Source organism: Aquila chrysaetos, chromosome 25, assembly GCF_900496995.4.
Source record: "Aquila chrysaetos chrysaetos chromosome 25, bAquChr1.4, whole genome shotgun sequence".
Lineage (NCBI taxonomy): Eukaryota > Metazoa > Chordata > Aves > Accipitriformes > Accipitridae > Aquila > Aquila chrysaetos.
In genome coordinates, this window is record NC_044028.1 from 17,147,014 (window position 1) to 17,154,942 (window position 7,929).

The 7,929-nt window shown below is 44.7% G+C and overlaps 1 protein-coding gene across 4 annotated transcripts in view; it reads right to left on the reverse strand.

Annotated features, from left to right (window-relative positions):
- SLX4 (SLX4 structure-specific endonuclease subunit) overlaps positions 1-7,652 on the reverse strand; it is a 33,764-nt gene extending 26,112 nt beyond the window's left edge. For 3 of the 4 annotated variants that reach the window (XM_030002447.2, XM_030002449.1, XM_041120056.1), the window contains exons 1-2: positions 7,519-7,652; positions 6,640-6,743 (exon numbers count right to left, since the gene is read on the reverse strand). The gene's annotated coding sequence lies outside the window, so the exon portion shown is untranslated. Of the gene's footprint in view, positions 1-6,639; positions 6,744-7,283; positions 7,357-7,518 lie in introns of those variants that run through there. The other variant, XM_030002448.2, reaches the window with a different exon arrangement.
- Between the last annotated feature and the right edge of the window lie 277 nt (positions 7,653-7,929).

Consider the following 7,929-nt stretch of genomic DNA (forward strand, 5'->3'; position numbering starts at 1 on the left):
GATGGAACCTGGAAAATGGAAGGAAAAGATTAGATTTAGTGTATTTTGTACTGACTGCTCTTTTTGCTCGAGTTCCAAGTTGCAGGGGGAAGGAGACAGCAATAGCACATGCCCTGATGGTGCTAAGTTCTGCCACTTCCACTGACCTGCATACCTGAAATATGTAGGTGAGTTAGATGCATTGCTCAGGATCTGCTCAGCTCAGTAGTGTGTCCCCAGCAGCGAGCAGCACCACATGCCGCTGCCGAAAAAGCCCAGAACCCTTCAGAAGGCAGAACAGGTCAGGCAGACTGGATAAAGCCCCGAGAAACCTGGTCTGACCCCATAGCTGACTCTGCTTTGAGTAGGATGTTGGACTAGAGACCTCCTGAGGTCACTTCCAGCCTGAGTTATCCTATGATCCTACAAATAGTCCGTCCTTGCCTTTTCCATTTGGGACTAATTTTGTTTCCTGGTAACTTTCTTTAAACCAGAACCACAAGAGTTAATTCTTACAGAAATCCATCAATGTTACTATCATAACCCTCCAGCCATATAACAACCTCACCTTTTTGATCCTGCCATTTTTAGGTTCACCGGCATCTATTGAATTGAGTTCCCTGCTTTAACTAAAAAAAAAAACAGGAGAAAGTATTCCTTTTCATCAGTTCTGTTTGCTTCCTTTGTACTTCACTGACTGTCTTCTGTTGAGACAAGGAGGACAGAAGCTCCAAATCCACTCTCTTTAGACCACTCAATATTTTATTAAATTACATGTATCACATCCTCCAGTGTCTGTGCTCTAAAATAAGTGTCCCAGTCTTTTCTCTTTTCCTAGGAGAATCTTTCCTGGCCCCTAACCATCTCCATCAGTATTCCCTGAATCTCCTGCACTGTCCACTGCTTTTTCCGAGACACGTTGACCAGTACCGCAGACAGCAGACTGCTGATACTGTGGATGAAGAAGTTTTATATTGTTCACATTGCTTCCCCACCCAGGCCTCACAGATCCTAACATCTTCTTTGCTTTGTTTTGAAAGCATCTGCTTGTTGAGCAAAGGTTTTACCTGAACAGAGATGCCCAGGGCTCTTTCAGTACCTGGTATCATTAAGGTGTTCCATATGATTTATCTCTTTTTCCACCTCCATGCTCTACTTTACACTCCTCCACACTGAAGTTCATGATCTACTGTGTTACCTGCAGCTCAGAGCCTGCTGGAACTACCTCTGACCTCGACTGAGCTAAAAAAGCTGCATCACTGCCCAGCAGGACCACCAGGCACATGCCGAGGAGGATTCAGAATGAACCCTTGGATGCTCTTTGCTACTTTTCAGCCAGTTTCCCCTCTTGGATCATTTACCATTCACGACAATTCTTTATCTCTTTCCCTTTTTCAAAGGATTTCTGAGTAAACTACATTAATCCATTCTTTATTTCTTGATTTGTTGACAAATTCAAACCACTCCATTAGACTACTGAGAGACAGTCTACTGGAGAAACTAGGCTACCATGTTGATGGGATGCTATCAGGTTAAAAATATGACAGACGTCTACAAATAACTTGACGATCATTTCAACCAGTTTAATAGGTACATATAAAAGACTTACTGCCTTGTAATTACTTAGTTCAATCATAGAATCCTTCTTAAAAAAACCCAAAACAGCCAAAACCCAACAGGTAAAACATCTGCTACCCTCCCACCTTTCAGAGCAGCTGAAACCAGGACACAACTGAAAGTGTATTTCTACCAGCAGTCCAACCACTTGACACTATCTCTTCTGAGCTCTCAAATATACAATATCTGGGCCTGCTCACCTGCCGCTTTAAACTGTATATTTGTTCCAGGAACAATTGTCCTGCCATTTCAGTCTCCAAGAACATGTCATCATTATGGCTAGAAAGCGTACATGAGTGCTAGGTAGGCCTCAACAACTTGTACCCAGCAGATACCTTCTCCCCTCTCAACCCCTGCAGTGCTGCTTCAGTAGATATCCTCCTCAGTTACTCATCTTTGAAGAAAGCCTGGCTCTATACCTTCAAAAAAGGAAGGTGCCATGCTACCTTGGGAGCAATTTCCTGGGTTTCACAAGAAATACTAGGGGAAGTGGGATTATTTAACACTAGAAAGTGAGGCAAAAAGTAACCTGAATTTTTTTTCATACGTACCATTTCCTTGTGGTGAAAGTACAAATTACCCCATTCTGCAGACAGATCCTCTCCCCCCATCTCCACCAGTGAAACAGCCTAAGAGGCGACTGCATTCCTAACTGGGTGTAGGAAGACACGATGCTGAGTCTGCAGCACCCGTCTCCACATGGAGTGAGGCTGTGTTTGCGTGCCAGGCAGAGTGGGTTGCTGCAGGAAGGGTGGCACCTTTCTCGGCAGGAGCACCTTCTCCCACTTCCTCCACCAGCAAGATCAACATAGGAGTGGTCCTGACAGTCCTGTAAGGCTGGCCAGAACTTAAAGGAAAGTCAAAGAATGGGATCAAAGTGACTGATATTGCCTCCGTCCTCAGAAATGAGTTAATTGCCATGGCCTGTATGAACCTAGGCTGCTAATTACAGAGTGTTGACAGCAGACAGGATGATGGGATGCACCCTGTTGCGTTGGCACTGAAAGTTTTATCGCCCCCTCCACTTCTCTTTCCGTGAAAGCTGTGGCCTGAACATCTGAAGGTTGGTAGCAAAACTTTCAATCAAGCCAGTCCAAATACTGCACAGGGAAAGAATTTCTGTAGTGTTTGTTCTGGAAACCACACCAGAAGGTGGTCCATAGGGATTCTTCCAGACCAAATCCTGTAACAAAAAAATCTTCCTACGGGTTCCTGATGGAGATGAACCTACATGTCAACAGTGTAACTTCTGAAAGAGCATATTATCCTTCATACTTTTAGAGACTCTCTTCGCTAGCACCTTTTCTCACCAGGTTCCTGCATTAACCTATACCTTTATCACCAACACTACTCTACAAGGACACAACACTAGATGTGTACAGTGCACAGTCTCTGTGTTTGTAGAAGTGCAAATAAATTAACACTGAGGACAGCAGCACTTGTTCTGTGAGGAGAGAACAAATGTAAGTGCAGAACAGGAATTCAAAGTCAGGTACCAACCCTCTTGTCCTGGTCTCTGCCAGCTTTCCTGTGCCAGAAAAGGATAACAAAACCAGATGTGGAAAATAGGAAATTACAAATTAACTCAAGCCTATATAAGCAAGGAAACGATAGCTAGGAAAATCATAATCAGATTGTAATGAGCAATCTTAGCAATGACCAGTATCAATGTCTATGTGACATCATCCACTTCTATTACTGATATCCCACCAGAGTACCACACTCACATTTCTTTTCAAGACTACACCTCCCCCTGCCAGTACCTTGTACGTATGGCAAAACACTTCATAGCCAGTAAAAAAATCTATCACATTCCAGATGTGAATTTTAAATCACTACTTACGTGACAAAACATCCCTCTACCTTTCAAATGCTGTAGAAACTAACCTTACTTTAAAAAGCACTTCACTGAAATAGAACACTTTTACTTTTTACCTCCTCTGGAAGGATAAAGGGGAAGTGAATACAAAAATAAAAACTAACGGTTGCTCAGGTGCAAATGCTCATGGCTTGTATGCAAACACAGTAGCATACAAATCAGCAATACATGCAGCTGGTGTTTCAAAAATGCTTATTTAATTTGACTGAAAGCAACAAAAAATTATTAAACAGAAAAATACAATTGAGAATTAAGGACTGAATAAAACCATTTCAGCAGAGGTCCCAAAAAACAATAAAGAGAACAATACTTATTAAAACCTAACTTGGTTTTCAGAGAAAGAAAAGTAATCAGAGTAATAATAAAAACAAATATGTAAAATAACATCATGGTAAGGGAATTGGATAGCAGTGAATATAAACAATGAATTGTATTAAAACGAGAAGGAGGTAAAATTACATAAGATTAGTTTTCTGGTCAGAAGACTTAAGGACTTTCAAAAAGTGTACATCAAACCAAAAAGAAGAACCTACCAAGGCCACTAGATTATTATAAAACAAACTGAAGAACTGTTAATACTGAGAATACGAAATATTCCTATAATATCCATCCCACGATGTTGATGAAAGTAGCCTATTCTAACAGTAATCCAAAGCGTACTGGACAGCAGCTATTGAAGATATTTCTGTCAACAGAATCAGATCATTTGCAAGTAGAAGTCACTGTGATTTTTCAAAAAGGACAATTAGGGAAGTAAACACCCATCTTTCAGACTGAGATCAGCGCCAGGCCGTTAAAGAAATGGCTTGTATGGGAATTGATGAATGAAGATGGATAATGAAATTAATATCAATAAACACAGTTTTATGAAAACCAAGATCTCCTACATTAAGCTAATACCTTTTTAATGAGACCTCTGCGTGTTAACAGAGGCGTAAGTCTTTTGTAAACCATTAAAGAAGTATCAAGGGACAAAATGATTAATTAGAATCATGCAAAATCAATACAATACATTTAAAATTATTAAAATGTAGCTAGATAGGTTTCAAAATGCAACTGCAAACAGCAGTCACTGAGCACATATGTTCCTAGTACCATCCCACAGAGATTAACTCTCTGCCTATCTTATTTTTCTATTATTTAGACTAAGGAGGTGAGTCAGGAGAGACATAAACCACCATTGATGAAGCTGTCTGATGATGCAGAGAAAGGAACTGTTAGATAGTGTTGATGACAGAGAGGCAGACCAATGCAGACCACTTGGTAAATTAGCACAAATCTCAATACAAAGTTCCTGTTTTGGGACAAGGCCATATGTACAGGATAGGTAAATCTATCCTGGAAAGCAACAAGTACAAAGGAGTTAGGAGTCCGGACAGATAATCAGAACATTGGGAGGCCCCTAGATGAGTCTGCGGCCGTATCGACACATATGCTGTAACAGTAAAAAGGTTTTATTTCCTTTGTAGTTGGTACTAGTGAAAACTGTGGTGAAATTGCTACAGGGAACCTACAGCACGATTCACTCACAAGAGGCTGCATTGCCCATAGGACATACGGCACGAGAGGCATACAGCTTAGGAAAGGTGCTGTTTCAAACTGCCTTTTCAGTACCCAGTACAAAGCCTTACCTAGCCCACCATTCCTCCAAACTGACCACAATGTGACCTTACCCCGGGTGTCTGACTCCACTCCGACACAGAGAATTTTGACCATGTCAAACAATTCTATCATTTTGTAGATCAAGAGTGGAGCAATCAGGGTTATGGACGGCAGGAAAGTCAACTGAATAATTAATGAAGAAGTGAATATAAAGAGAAGTAAGAACACTGCAATGTTAAACATTCAAGCCATTTCTTTCCAAGAAGACGATGTTATCCTAAGGGGCACATTCACTTAAACCAATGTAAGTTCTACTGATACCATTTTTTCCCCAAAAGTCTATCTTCTGATTATGTTGAAGCTTATCATCACAAAAGCCAAATATAAAATGAAATTTAACACAGTATCTTGATTTCCCCACATTCTCTAAAATAGAATGATGCTTGCTTTGAAAAGGTGACCAAACTCATCACTGTTTGCTACAGGTGATCTAATAATGTATCTTTTACACTAACATTTTGTTAATTTATAACAATGAATAGCTTGCTCTCTTCTCAGCTAAAATCACATATAAGAGCTACAGTAAAATACACAACATACTGCTTTGTGGATATGTTGCTTTATGATGTTTCCATGCTACCATATCTGTTGTCTGCACTCCAGTGTCTATCATAAACAAGCTCGGCTTACTGTTCAGAAAATACATTTTTACATTTCTTCCTATTAAAATATCTTCTCCTTTCATTAACTTAGTTCCTTCACCTTCTCAATATCCAAATATATCATTACCTACAGACTTGATGAGAATGCTCTGGGAAACTCTGGTATCATACCAATGATCTCAGGGATGCATAAATATGTGTCTTCCACAGACTGCTACAATAACAGCAAGAGGTCAGCTCTCAGACAAGGACGTCAATTCCTCTGTGTTTAGCTTCCAGGAAAATTCTTTCTAGAAACTCTGGACAAAGGCCTTGCATACAACTGAGGACTCTGAAGCACAGTTTGAGTTTCACTAGCATACAATAATGTGTCAAACATCCTGTTTAAATTGCTATTTTCTACCATTTGACAGTTTCTTTGGAAAAAACGTGTAATGAAAATTGACCCAGTGGGAAAAGCAAATGCTCAAAAGAACCTGAGGTCCATTTTCTTCCAAATGTAAAGCTTATGATAAAAATTCTTTCTGTTTCTGTTTCCAGGCTGCCTCTGACACATCTGTACAGTGTAAAGCAATACAATGACTTCTGGCTATCCAGAAAACTGTTTTAATCCAAACAGCAAAATCAAAGGCGAGAGGAGGGACCAGGAGGGAGAAGAATACGATTTTAAGTAGATACGAAAGCCAACCACACAAGGGTCTTTTTTTGTAGTCAAAACATGGACTGTACCCATCCTGTGATTTTCGAGAGTTTATACAGGAACCAACAGACTGAGCATCAGCCAATGTTACCGTCTTTGGGCTTTACTAGAGTCAAGCTATTTAGTACAAATAGTATGTTTTTGCCCAGCAAATGCATAATTTCAACTTTATTTTAAAAGACCAGGGTTAAAAGAAGCACCTGTGTATCTGCAGGATCAGGGACAAAGCACTGTCAGTAAAACGGCCGACACCCACTGCTTCCCCTCAAGGCAGGCCAATACGCTGCTCCTTGTGCCCCTCAGTCTGCAAGAGAAAAATAAAATTCCACTTTGCTTCATGCAGCAGCTGACAAACTCCTCAGAATTGCTTTCCCTGATGACATTGCTTGAAAGGAGTCTGCTTTGAGGCTGGACGCATTGAACAAAGTTTTTTAATGAATCTTCCTAGCTGTCAAGGCTGCTTAAACTCAGACAGCCTCATAATCAGGCCTTCCGTGGAACAACTTCGCCTTTGCTGTATCACCGAATTTTTGCTTTTGATGCCATTTTAACATCAAGGATGGAGTTCTACCCTACCGAACAGCTGCAGCGCAGCAATCAGCTGCCCACCCGAACCCAACCTGAGGTCCCCTAACAAACACGTCAGGGCTTCGAGGCCACGCTTGGAGGTGCCCCAAGGTTTCTGCTCCCGTCTGTAACTGCGACGGGCCCCTGAGGGCGAACGCCTGAGCTCCCCTCAGGCTCCGCGCCCTGGCAGGGCCAGGCAGGCCCGCCAACCCCTGAGCCGCACCCCGTCCCACACGAGGGACCCTGCTCCCGCTCCTCAGGGGGAATGACGTCCTACCACTGACGTCGCATCCTCACGCGGATGACGTCGCACCCTAGGCGGTGACGCCAGCCCCAGGGTCCGACACCACCGCCTCCCCGCCAGCAGGTGGCGCCGCGCGGGTGGCGCCGGCGTCATGACGTCACGCCGCCCGCCTCCGCCACAGCGGGGCGGCTCGCAGGGCCGCCGCTGTGAGAGGGCCGCCCCGCCCCGCTCGGCCCTCCGCCCCGGCCCGGCCCGGCCCGCCGCTGACCTCTCCGCCGCGGCACGGGCTGCCGCCGCTCCTCGCGCCCCGCCGCCGCGGCGGGGAGCCCCGATGCCCAGCCGGAGCGCATGCGCGAGGCGCCAACCGTCTCCCTCGCCCCGCAACGGGCCGCGGCGCGCATGCGCGGGGCCCCAGTCAGCGTCCCGCCGGCAGGGCCCGCGCATGCGCGCGCGGCGAGGACCGCGCCCTCCCCGCGCAGGCGCACGGGCTTCCCGCCACTGGTTGCTATGGCGATATCCCCCCCCCCCCCCCGCCCGGTCGCCGTTCGGGTTGTCCCCTCAGCAGGGCCCGCCGGTCGCGGCTGGTCGTGTCAGCGGGGGACGAAGGCAACCCGGCGGTCTCCCCGCTCCTGGCCCCGGGAGAACGGGTGGGAGCCTCCCCCCGGGCAGGCAGCGGCGC